The sequence below is a fragment of the Salvelinus namaycush genome, chromosome 4, assembly GCF_016432855.1.
Source record: "Salvelinus namaycush isolate Seneca chromosome 4, SaNama_1.0, whole genome shotgun sequence".
Classification (NCBI taxonomy): Eukaryota; Metazoa; Chordata; class Actinopteri; order Salmoniformes; family Salmonidae; genus Salvelinus; species Salvelinus namaycush.
In genome coordinates, this window is record NC_052310.1 from 22,591,332 (window position 1) to 22,605,335 (window position 14,004).

Below are 14,004 nucleotides of genomic sequence, written 5' to 3' on the forward strand. Positions count from 1 at the left end.
TCAATGACCACAGTTTGAGTAGCAGTCATGACACCCACACTGCTGAACACAGTTACCCTGCCGTTCCCCTTTGCAACAAAGGCTGGCATGTCATACACATCCTCACAGCACCAGTATTCAAAATGACACAGACAGGAAGCAATTTAGCCTTTTTCTGAAAATACTGTTCCACCTCCTTGCTTAAGTATGAAGTTAGGAATTTCATATTGTGTGTATATATTTTCCTTTCAACATGTCCAATTTTATGTCCTGTCTTTCTTCATCTGCCTCAAATCTTAACCTTTACTTTCCCCTCTCTCAGCCCCCTGATTCACCTCCTAAAACACTTTCTCCCCTCAGTCTCCCCTCAGGGTTTACTGTTCTCCACGTCTCCTCCACTCGTATTTTCCCAGCTGTTCTCTAACATAGAATGCTTTAACTCTGGTAAATATTTCATAGCTGTACATCTGTGTTCAGGACACAGAAAGACATAAAGTTCTTGAAGACACCATTTAGACTACGCCACTAAACTCAGGTAATACTCCATCACTCTCACCCCAAGCTTCCAGATAAAACATTTATCATTATCCTAACTCCACATCCTAATCCTAATCCTTGGGTGTAATCCTAAATCTTTTATTTTGTCCTTTTCATTAAAAAATGATTGTAATCCATGTTCCCTATAATACTGATACAAGAACTCAGATCTCAGATCAAGACTGGGTTGGTAAGGGCACGCTGTTGACACTGGATGTAAAAAACATTAGTAACACCTTACGAATACTGAGTCGCACCTCCTTTAGCCCTCAGAAAGCCTTGATTCGTTGCGGCATGGACTCTACAAGGTGTCGAAAGGGTTCCACAGGGATACTGGCCCATTTTGACACCAAGTTGTGCTTCCCACAGTTGTGTCAAGTTGGCTGGATGTTATTTGGGTGGTGGACCATTCTGGTACCCACAAGAAACAGTGAAGCGTGAAAAACCCAGCAGCACTGCAGTTCTTGACACACTCAAACCAGTGCGCCTGTCACCTACTACCATACCCAGTTCAAAGCCACTTAAATATTTTGTCTTGCCCATTCACCCTCTGAATGGCACACATACACAATCCATGTCTCAAGGCTTAAAAATCCTTCTTTAGCCTGTCTCCTCCCCTTCATCTACACTGATTTAAAGTGGGTTTAACAAGTGGCATCGATAACGGATCATAGCTTTCACCTGGATTCACCTGGTCAGTCTGCAGTATGTCATGGAAAGAGCAGGTGTTCCTAATGTTTTGTACACTCAGTGTATCTCCCTAAAGAGTACATAATATACTATTCCTGACCTGTGTGCCTGCCATTCATGTGTAAGCAGGCCTGTAAACAACCTATGTCATGTATGTTATATGATGTTTTATGAATGTTATGGGGGATTACAGATGTAGGATCTTAATTTGAGCCAGTTTTCTGCAGCAGGAAAATAATCCTGCAGCAACAGAACATTTGAATCCTTTTTGTAGGGGTTGATACATTTTTCATTAGAGAAAATCAATTCTGACATTTTTAAGTGGAAATGACAAACTTTAGAAGCCTTTTTAAGACTCAAATACACTTTGCAAGTTTGTATTTCCTGCAGGGCAGAAAAATTCTCAGCATCAAAAGAATGAGGAAATTAAGATCCTGCATCTGTAGAGATGCAGTTTGCTTTTCAAAGTGCTTTTCTCTGCCTCCATGTATGATGCATTCTCTCCCTCCGTCTTACAGTACACGGTCTAACCTTACTCCATCACCCCAAGTTCTACTGACAGACCTCACCCCCCACTGAGAGGACAACTTTGCAGATGGACTCCCATGCTGAGTGGACAAGACTGTGTAGCGTGATGCTCACTACCACTGACCACCATACTCTAACACAGGGTCAGCTGAAATATTTGTACATAGTTTTGTCTCAACGTACAGTCTGTTTTTCTCAGGAGGAACAGCCATGTCCCTTGGTGCTGCTAAAGCAGTGTGCTCTGAAAGAGCAGTTTTGTGTTTTGCTGGGTGGGGTGTGCGGGTTCAGATGGAGAGCTGGGCACGTCAAACACACGCTGTCCATTAAGAGCCCCCAACAGCCTTCCACTCTACTGCCATCACACACGCTACACTGAACCGCCCAGACATGACAGGAGACAAGGGGAGAGAGGAGGGGGAATGCAGGGAACAGGTGCAGGACTGGGGGTGGTGGTGGTAGCAGCAGAAGTCCCCTCTCTCCCCCCTCCACAGTCACAAAAATAACATTCACTGAGGACCAGGTCCAACGGTGAGGGTAGAGGGCACAAAAACAGATGATTTTATGATTCATTAAGTGTGTAGATTAAAGAAAATTCCCTTCAACTTGCTTCCCTTACCCTAAGTGTTTGTGTGTGTGTTGGTGTGTGCTGAATCGCATGTTGAGCTGGGAGGCTCCTCTGTAACTGACTGTAAAGTGGGCTGGGAGGGGGGTTCAAATGGACGTTGCGTAACCTTTAAAAACACACACCCCTCTCCAGGGTACTGACCAATGCATGTGGAGAAGAGAGATCACTCCTGCCCTCCACACTATAAGACACGATGCAACAACACAGAGACAGTTATCACTGGCATCCTCAGTCTAAGGAGTTGGTGCTGCCCTCATTACATACAACTTACTATACTCTTATTGTGTGTCAACAACCAAATCTCTCCTAGGTAGATGTTGCCATCCATGCAGCTGACAGAAGGTCAGTGTTAATTATAGCTCAGCTACAGACTACAGTAGAGTTGGCAGGGCTGTGGTCTAATCCTGATCTCAGGCCTGTGCCAGACAAACAGGTGAGCTGAATGGGAGATTAGTGAGGCTGGAATGGAGATTGATTGAAGAAAATTATACTCTTAATTTTCTTCAATCCTTTCTCTTCATTTCTTTCATAAAATCCATCTCAACATCTATCAGACTCACATGTTGAATAGCTAGCAACATTAGTGATAGTATTTTTTGCTCATTCTGCCAGCCAGCAGCTGATCATGTGACTATTTGACAGAGCAGATAATAGTCAATAGAAACGTGTGAGTGTGAGTGAGTGTGAGAGAGAGAGACAGACAGAGAGAGAAACAGAGACAGAGACAGAGACAGAGACAGAGAGAGAGAGAGAGAGAGAGAGAGAGAGAGAGAGAGAGAGAGAGAGAGAGAGAGAGCGTGAAAGCATGAGAGAGCAAAATAACGGAGATGGAGGAGGAAAAATAGATGGATGAGGAGGGATGGGAGATTAAATTAACAAGAAGTATGTCTCACTGTGCATTGTTGGGGCTGCACAGATCCCAGTGGTGGGAGGAAGAAAGGAAAGCAGAGGAAGAGGAGGTGTACAAGGATGGAGGGAGGAAAGAGAGGCCGGGATGGCGGGGGAGTGGAGGGGACAGGAAAAGAGAAAGGTTGAGAGGGGGTGAGTGGAGAGAGGGAGGAGAGTGAAACTGGCATATGAGAGGTACTGTAGCATAGAGACGTTGGTAGTTTGGCATGCTTTCAGGGCTGTGTGTGTGTGAAAAAAAGAGAGAGAGAGAGATAGAGGTAGAGAGAGTAATAGCGAGAGAGAGGAGGGGAGAGAAAGAGGAGAGAGATGACCGATCTCTGTGAAAGAGTGGAGGAGGGGGAGAGTAGAATGGGTACAAAAGGGAGAGATGTGAGCTGAGCTTAGATCGTCCTCCAGAAAACATCTCTAGGGCTCCTTCTTGAAATATCTCTTTCTCTCTGTTTCTGCTTTTCAATCTTCACTCCCTCTCCCAACCATTCTTTCTTTTCCATGTAACTCTTATCTTAGCCTCTGATTTCCCCCTCTTGTCATGAAATCCCTCTCGCCCTATTTTCAGTATAGCTCTTCTTTTGTCCCAGTGATGTCTCTGTCGTATACTATGTGAGGATGGGTGGGGCTGTAAACTGGGTTATAATGGCTGGTAAACAGACCCACAGACCAACACACAGGGGGGCCTGAATCACTGGGTGTAAATATTCAGTCAGATCCACACCCCTGCATAGTGTGGAACCAGGGAGGAGACCCTGTACCCACATTACACTGATTACACTGCAAAAACACATCCATTACTGCTACAGCACATATCACAGTACCTACTTCTTACGAGTGTAGACACACTCACCTGCAAAGGATGTGAATATAGGCTTATAAAATCTTTACATTGCATGTCCTTTATAAATATGTAATTACACTGGAATAGCAGTAAAAGCTGCAGTCTACGGTATTGGGTTCTAAATTGATATATTGAAATATCCTGAGACATATTAACCATACTAGAACTGGGTGTATGGACATCTACTGAGTGAGAAAGGGGAGTGAAGGAAGTTATGCAGCCAACTGCTTAAGGTGTTTCCACATATTCTATGTTTTGAAACACATTTAATCCCAACTGAGGTATTATAAATGAAACACTAAAAGGATGGGGAACTTTGACAAAGTGGTACTAAGAGACCACATTCACAGAAGATTTATTGACAGCTGGCTACAGCGACAACAATCACCCACTTCTCTTTCATATCGTCTGAGATCCCTAAAGATTGGAAAGCTGCCGTGGTCATCCCTCTCTTCAAACGGGGAGACACTCTAGACCTAAACTGTTAGACCTATATCTATCCTGCCCTGCCTTTTTAAAGTCTTCGAAAGCCAAGCTAACAAACAGATCACCGAACATTTCGAATCCCATCGTACCTTCTCCGCTATGCAATCTGGTTTCCGAGCTTGTCATGGGTGCACCTCAGCCACGCTCAAGGTACTAAACGATATAATAACTGCCACCGATAAAAGACAGTACTGTGCAGCCGTATTCATTGACCTGGCCAAGGCTTTCGACTCTGTCAATCACCGCATTCTTTTCGGCAGACTCAACAGCCTTGATTTCTCAAATGACTGCCTCGTCTGGTTCACCAACTACTTCTCAGATAGAGTTCAGTGTGTCAAATCGGAGGGCCTGTTGTCCGGACCTCTGGCAGTCTCTATGGGGGTGCCACAGGGTTCAATTCTCGGGCCGACTCTTTTCTCTGTATGTATCAACGATGTCGCTCTTGCTGCTGGTGATTCTCTGATCCACCTCTACGCAGACGACACCATTCTGTATACCTCTGGCCCTTCTTTGGACACTGTGTAACAAACCTCCAGACGAGCTTCAATGCCATACAACACTCCTTCCGTGGCCTCCAACTGCTCTTAAATGCTAGTAAAACTAAATGCATGCTCTTCAATCGATCGTTGCCTGCACCCGCCTGCCCGACTAGCATCACTCCTCTGGACGGTTCTGACTTATGTGGACAACTACAAATACCTAGGTGTCTGGTTAGACTATAAACTCTCCTTCCAGACTCACATTAAGCGTCTCTAATCCAAAATTAAATCTATAATCGGCTTCCTATTTCGCAACAAAGCCTCCTTCACTCATGCTGCCAAACATACCCTCGTAAAATTGACTATCCTACCGATCCTTGACTTCGGCGATGTCATTTACAAAATAGCCTCCAACACTCTACTCAGCAAATTGGATGTAGTTTATCACAGTGGCATCCGTTTTGTCACCAAAGCCCCATATACTACCCACCACTGCGACCTGTATGCTCTCGTAGGCCCTCGCTTCATACTCGTCGCCAAACCCACTGCCTCCAGATCATCTATAAGTCTTTGCTAGGTAAAGCCATGCCTTATCTCAGCTCACTGGTCACCATAGCAGCACCCACCTGTAGCACACACTCCAGCAGGTATATTTCACTGGTCATCGCCAAAGCCAACTCCTATTGGCTGCCTTTCCTTTCAGTTCTCTGTTGCCAATGACTGGAACGAATTGCAAAAATCACTGAAGCTGGAGACTTAGATCTCCCTCACTAACTTTAAGCATCAGCTGTCAGAGCAGCTTACCGATCACTGCACCTGTACACAGCCCATCTGAAAATAGCCCACCCAACTACCTCATTCCCATACTGTTATTTATTTTTGCTCTTTTGCACCCCAGTATCTCTACTTGCACATTGTCATCTGCACATCTATCACTCTAGTGTTTAATTGCTAAATTGTAATTATTTCGCCACTATGGCCTATTTATTGCCTTACTACATTTGCACACGCTGTATATAGATTTTTCTATTTTGTTATTGACTGTACGTTTGTTTATCCCATGTGAAACTCTGTGTTGTTGTTTATGTTGCACTGCTATTGTCACGCCCTGACCTTAGAGAGCCTTTTTTATGTCTCTTTTTGGTTTGGTCAGGGTGTGATTTGGGTGGGCATTCTATGTTCTTTATTTCTATGTTTGTGTTTCTATGTTTTGGCCTGGTATGGTTCTCAATCAGGGACAGCTGTCTATCGTTGTCTCTGATTGGGAATCATACTTAGGCAGCCTTTTTTCCTTTGGTGTTTGTGGGTAGTTAACTTTGTTAGTGGCACTATAGCCCTGTTAAGCTTCATGGTCGTGTCTTTGTTTTGTTGGTGACATTTACTAAAATAAAATAAAATGTACGCTCACGACGCTGCACCTTGGTCTCCTTCCAACGACGGCCGTGACAGCTATGCTTTATCTTGTCCAGGTCGCAGTTGTAAATGAGAATTTGTTCTCAACTGGCCTACCTGGTTAAATAAAAGGTGAAATAAAAAAAATGAATAAAAAACTTCCTGAATGCAAAATGGTGGAATGCTCCAATCAGGAATGCTTTAGAGCCTCTTTGATAACACAAACTAGGTCCAGGAGAGATACTTGTGTAGTGTAAAGAGACGGATCTACATTCTAATCAAATCATCAAATACAATTTTATTCGTCACTTCGTAAACAGGTGCAGACTAACAGTGAAATGATTACTTACGTACCATTCCCAACAATGCAGAGAGAAAGAAAATAGAGACACAATAGAAAAGTAAAACACGTAATAATAAAAGTAATAGTAAATTCACAATGAGTAACGATAACTTGGCTATATATACGGGGTACAATTACTGAGTCGATGTGCAGGGGTACGAGGTAATTGAGGTAGATATGTACATATAACTAGTAATAAAGTGATATGATGATAGATAAAAGTAGCAGCAGTGTATGAGATGAGTCAAAAAAAGTTAGTGCAAAAAGGGTTGATGCAGATAGTTAAATAGTTAACCAAATAGCTAGCCAGACTAACTAGTTAGTTGTCTCATGGCTTGGGGGTAGAAGCTGTTCATGGTCTTTTGATTCCAGACTTGGTGCATCGCTACTGCTAGCCATGCGATAGCAGAGAGAACAGTCTATGACTTGGGTGACTGGAGTCTTTGACATTATTTAGGACCTTCCTCTGAAACCGGCTGGTATAGAGGTCCTGGTTGGCAGGGAGCCCGGCCCCAGTGATGTACTGGGCCGTACACACTATCCTCTGTTGCGCCTTGCCGTCGCATATCAAGCAGTTGCCATACCAAGCGGTGATGCAGCTCGTCAACATGCTCTCAATTTAAATCTCTCTTTAAGAGATGTCTCCCACACTACCTCCAGAGGTAGTGCGGAAGAAATCTACACCACATACCGCCCTCTGAGTGGTACAGTGTAAAGACAACAGCTCTCCCACACCACATGTCCATGCAAGAATTACCTTAATTACCCTAATACCAGTAGGCAGCATTCTTGCCTTGTTAGCCAAATTCGTGAATCATTGCATTAATCAAGTCTGCAACACTATGTGCAATATGGTTTAGATGAGAAGCTCCTGTATAGTTTGAATTGCTATCCTCATTTTGTTTGTCCATATACTATGACATTAACAGTATGCTAATAGCTACACTCACACATGAAGCAGGAATGTGGCTTTGGTCACACCACATCAAAGGCTAGTGTAAATAGAAAAGTTGCTAATCTGATAGATCTCACTAGACATATTTTACTAATGTAAATCCACCTTTAATATACGCTCCCCTATGCATTTATTCATATTTATTTGGACAGTGAAGCTAGAACGTTTAATTTGGCTCTATGCTCCGGCATTTTGGATTTGAAATAAAATGTTTCATACAAGGCAACAGTACAGAATGTCACCTTTACTAAGAATTAAAGGCAAACCTAACCAGCATGGCTACCACAGCATTCTGCAGCGATACGCCATACCATCTGGTTTGCACTTAGTGGGTCTATCATTTGTTTTTCAACAGGACAATGATCCAAAACACACCTCCAGGCTGTGTAAGGGCTATTTGACCAAGAAGGAGAGTGTTGGAGTGCAGCATCAGATGACCTGGCCTCCACAATCACCCGACCTCAACCCAATTGAGATGGTTTGGATGAGTTGGACCGCAGAGTGAAGGAAAACCAGCCAAGAAGTGCTAAGAATATGTGGGAACTCCTTCAAGACTGTTGGAAAAGCATTCCAGGTGACTACCTCATGAGGCTGGTTGAGAGAATGCCAAGAGTGTGCAAATCTGTCATCAAGGCAAAGGGTGGCTACTTTGAAGAATCTAAAATATATTTTTATTTGTTTAACACTTTTTTGGTTACTACATGATTCCATATGTGTTATTTCATAGTTTTGATGTCTTCACTATTATTCTACAATGTAGAAAATACTAAAAATAAAGACAAACCCTTGAATGAGTAGGTGTCCAAACCTTTGGACTGGTACTGTATATGTTTTACCTTTTATAAATAAAAGCACTTCATGCATCTAAACTCCCACCACACCCAAGTAGCGCAGCGGTCTAAGGCACTGCATCTCAGTGCAAGAGCATCACTACAGTCCCTGGTTCTAATCCAGGCTGTATCACATCTGGCCGTGATTGGGAGTCCCATAGGGTGGCGCACAATTGGCCCAGCGTAGTCCGGGTTTGGCCGGGGTAGGCTGTCATTGTAAATAAGAATTTGTTATTAACTGACTTGCCTAGTTAAATAAAGCTAAAATAAAAATTTGAAGGCGTCATAAGTATTTTGACAAATTCACTTACAGTACATTCGGAAAGTATTTAGACCGCTTGACTTTTTCCAAATTGTTACATTACAGTCTTATTCTAAAATTGATTAAATAGTTTTTTCCCCTTCAATCTACACACAATACCCCATAATGACAGCAAAAACAGTTTTTTTGAATTTTTTGGGCAAATTTATTAGAAATAAATTGGCACACCTATTTGAGGAGTTTCTCCCATTCTTCTCTGCAGATCCACTGCACAGCTATTTTCAGATCTCTCCAGAGATGTTCGATCAGGTTCAAGTCCGGGCTCTGGCTGGGTCACTCAAGGACATTCAGAGACTTGTCCCGAAGCCACTCTTGGCTATGTGCTTAGGGTCATTGTCCTGTTAGAAGGTGAACCTTCGCTCTGGAGCAGGTTTTAATCAAGGATCTCTCTGTACTTTGCTCCGTTCATCTTTCCCTCAATCCTGACTAGTCTCCCAGTCCCTGTTGCTGAAAAACATCCCTACAGCATGATGCTGCCACCACCATTCTTCACCGTAGGGATGGTGCCAGGTTTCCTCCAGACGTGACGCTTGGCATTAAGGCCAAAGAGTTCAATCTTGGTTTCATCAGACCAGAGAATCTTGCTTCTCACGGTCTTAGAGTCCTTTAAGTGCCTTTTGGCAAACTCCAAGTGGGCTATTATGTGCCTTTTACTGAAGAATGGCTTCTGTCTGGCCACTCTACCATAAAGGCCTGATTGGTGGAGTGCTGCAGAGATGGTTGTCCTTCTGGAAGTTTCTCCCATCTCCACAGGGGATCTCTGGAACTCTGTCAGAATGACCATTGAGTTCTTGGTCACCTCCCTGACAAAGGCCCTTCTCTCAAGATTGCTCAGTTTGGCTGGGCGGCCAGCTCTAGGAAGAGTCTTGGTGGTTCCAAACTTGTGTGATGGAGGCCACTGTGTTCTTGGGGACCTTCAATGCTGCAGACATTTTTTGGTACCCTTACCCCGATCTGTGCCTCGACACAATCCTGTCTCAGAGTTCTACGGACAATTCCTTTGACCTCATGGCTTGGTTTTTGCTCTGACATGCACTGTCAACTGTGGGACCTTATATAGACAGGTGTGTGCCTTTCCAAATCATGTCCAATTAATTTAATTTACCACAGGTGGACTCCAATCAAGTTGTAGAAACATCTCAAGGACGTTCAATGGAAACAGGATGCACCCAAGCTCAATTTCGAGTCTCATAGCAAAGGGTCTGAATACTTATGTAAATAAGGTATGTGTTTTTAATTTGTAATAAATTAGCAAAAAAATTTAAACCTGTTTTCACTTTGTTATTATGGGGTATTGTGTGTTGATTGATGAGGGGAAAAACTAATTGAATCAATTTTAAAATAAGGCTGTAACGTAACAAAATGTGGAAAAAGTTAAGGAGTCTGAATACTTGACCAATGCACTATATATGTGTATTAAGGTAGTCAAAAGTTTTGTGTTTGGTCCTATATTCCTAGCAAGCAATGATTACATCAAGCTTGTTACTACACACTTGTTGGATGCATTTGCTGTTTGTTTTGGTTGGGTTTCAGATAATTTTCTGCACAATAACAATTCATGGTAAATAATGTATTGTGCCAATTTGGAGTCACTTTTATTCTAAATAACAATATAATATGTTTTTCCGACCACATCTACATTAATGTGGATGCTACCATGATTACGGATAATCCTAAATGAATCATGTGTGTGAAAGAAAGTTACAGAGGCACAAAGACCACACCCCCAATACATAGTTTTTGGAGGGTATGATATTTATGCCTCTGTACCTTTCTCACTCATCATTATTCAGAATTAATTCCATGAAACATTCACTTCTATTGGGTACAACATAATCTGAAACATAAGCAAAACAAACAATGAATTTGTCCAAATACTTCTGAAATAGGGACTTGCGAATCTCAGTCTTTTCACCTCTCATTATTTAACTTGAACAACTACTTTCCCTTCCACAGTGCAGAGCTGCTGAAAACACTGTGCTGTAGCTACCTCAAGCTGGGCTGGCTGGCTGGCTGAGTGCTGAGTGCATTCTCCCTGCTTTGATTCAGAGGCCAAAACATAAAGCAGGGGCGGCTCTTTAATGGACATTTACCAGATGGCAACCAAGGAAAAGTCTGTTTTTCTTTGTGTCTTAGGGCTCCAGCTGATCACAGCACTCTAAAAAAATGTGTGTGTGTGTGTGTGTGTTCTTTGTGCACTTCACTTGAAAGACTCTCTCCGACAGGTGTGATCACACAAGTGTTACCCACCATCACACACCGGGGTTATTTTTAGAGACGGAGGAAGCAAAAGAGAAGGAAAGATGTTCTTTCACCTATTTAAAGTGTTAATGAGGCTGTGTGTTTGTGTGTGTGTGTGTGTGTGTGTGTGTGTGTGTGTGTGTGTTCTTCTGAACATTAATTACAATTCTATGAAAATCAAGGCAACTCGTTTTCAAATTGACAGATGTGGAATATTCATTACTGTAAATTGTCACCATTACCATTCCTTGTCCTTACTGTGAATAAACCAACACAACAAACTGAGCTTCATTGGCTAAATACAACATTAGCAGAATATAAAGACAAATTGACTCTGGTTAGACACACAACACCACAATGAAACAGTGTTACTGAGCTTCCAAAAGCAGCTCTGAAAGCCTTAACAGTACATCAACAGTGCCCTCTGGTGGGTATAGAGTCCTTGCATGAAACGCCAAGGGGAATGGTCCATCACACTGCATGTGGTGAGAGATAGATGATGCCCACACAAACACAAATGAGTACTGCTCATTATGAGTACTGCTCATGCCAAAGACATTAAACACCCCTGCAGTCACGGAAATCTCCAACATCACAATGATTCTGACTCATAACCATTCAGTCCATAACAGTGGCTGAGAAAAGTGGGACATGTTCAATAAGAGGGGAAAGCACATAATGTATAACAGAACGGGTCATTTTAACGTCCAAATAAAGCATTTGAAACATTGAGAGTAAATCAGTTATCGTTGCTTTTTAAATGTCAGAGTAGAGTGTGTGTAGAGCATATTATTTGACTATTTCTTTATGGTTTAAGTTTTTGTTCATTGAAGGTGATGTTTCCAGCTATTCGGCTAGGTTATTCCTGCTTCCATATTGCAGCTGCAGCCATTATACAAAACACATTCCCACACTTCATAAACGGAATCTGTAACAACCCATACATGGTCCTGTGTGGACAGGACACATCAATATTAGGTTACAAGACACCGGCTGTCCAATAGCAGTACTGTACATCCAAAGCTATCAGAGGGGCATGGAGGGGGACTTTGTATTTCCTCCTCCATTGGTCTGGATAACTGTTTATGTTAATGTGGCCTTTACAACCCCAAAGCTGAGTTCTCTGCTACACCTGATTACTTATACACACAGTGGATTATTTCCTAAAAGCATGTCTGTGTTTTGACAATGCCATTTCCATGCATCTTTTGTATCAACCCAGTGCTGAGAGAAACTGACCTGTATAAGCGCTATTGAAATTCACATTCAGATAGAAGAGACGAAAGGAGGTATCTATATCTAACAAATATCTATGCCTTTCAGGGAGAGAGAGAGAGAGAGAGAGAGAGAGAGAGAGAGAGAGAGAGAGAGAGAGAGAGAGAGAGAGAGAGAGAGAGAATTAATCCAGATGATTGGTTTCCATGGAAACGGGCTGATGAGGTGTGAGTCTAAATAAAAGAGCAGGTCCTGGCTCAGTCTAAATCACTGTCTGTCTGTGACACACCGCTGGGGAGGGGAGGGGGACGGGGAGAGGGTCAGGGGAGAGGGACACTGGAGGGGGACGGGGAGAGGGTCAGGGGAGAGGGACAGGGGAGAGGGACAGGGGAGGGGGACGGGGAGAGGGTCAGGGGAGAGGGACAGGGGAGAGGGACAGGGGAGATGGTCAGGAGAGAGGGACAGGGGAGAGGGACAGGGGAGAGGGACAGGGGAGGGGGACGGGGAGAGGGTCAGGGGAGAGGGTCAGGAGAGAGGGACAGGGGAGAGGGACAGGGGAGAGGGTCAGGGGAGAGGGTCAGGGGAGAGGGTCAGGGGAGAGGGTCAGGGGAGAGGGACAGGGGAGAGGGGAGCTAAAATGGTTGGGTCTCAGTCAGACCACACTGTCACATCTTCTGCACTCACTCATTGCTACCTCACATATTACACATTATGATTCCACAAATCCCACATATCACTGCAACTGTACTGAATATCACAAGGTATATAGCACTTCATTCCTCATACAATTCTTTTCACCTTACATGTCATACATCACACCTCACATATACTCCTCCATATTTCACATGACACAGAACACCTTGTACCTCAAATATCACCTATTGCACCTCACATTAAATATGTGTGAGGGATGGCACAGTGGACTATGGGAGTGCTTTTATTGTGGACCATAATCTAGCAGCATAGAGACCTTCAATACCCTCTGAGTAATGTAGCTCCCACAGCAATACGGGACACGCCTACGGGAGAGACCCTGTCCTGTGTGTGCGTGTGTGCGCCTGTAGTCTGTATGTGAGTCTGTGTGTGTGTGTGTGTGTGCCTGACAGTGTGTGCAGAGCATCCAGTACCTATACAAAACACAGTTAGCTGTGATATCGCTAAATACTTCAATGGATCAGATGCAAAGACTCATATAAACAGGAAGCAGAGATCACATATTGTAGCAGTGTGAAGACAGGAAGCGCCATCTGAACAGATTACATACTATAACAACTATTTTATACCCACTTTATCCACGTTATTCAGTCTCAGCAGAGAGACCGTGGCAGTGTGGTGGATGTGTGTTGAGCTGACAATATTTACAACATTTTCCACTGAAGCTAAATATGAGAAAGTGTTCCCTGGCTGCTGGACAGCAGACAACAGCCAATTGAGGTCAAGTAGTAGAATGAATGGAGCTCATTGAGCTCTGAGAGGAGCGGAGGGGGGTGAGAATCTGAATATGGGGAAGGTTAAGGGATACGGAAATTCCCCATAAAGAGATATCATCAAACAGCATGAAGAGGCCCTACTGGACCCATGAGGAGCCAGAGGGTATTTCATCAGCTCCTCCCAGTAGTGTCATTTTAGCCAATCAGGAAA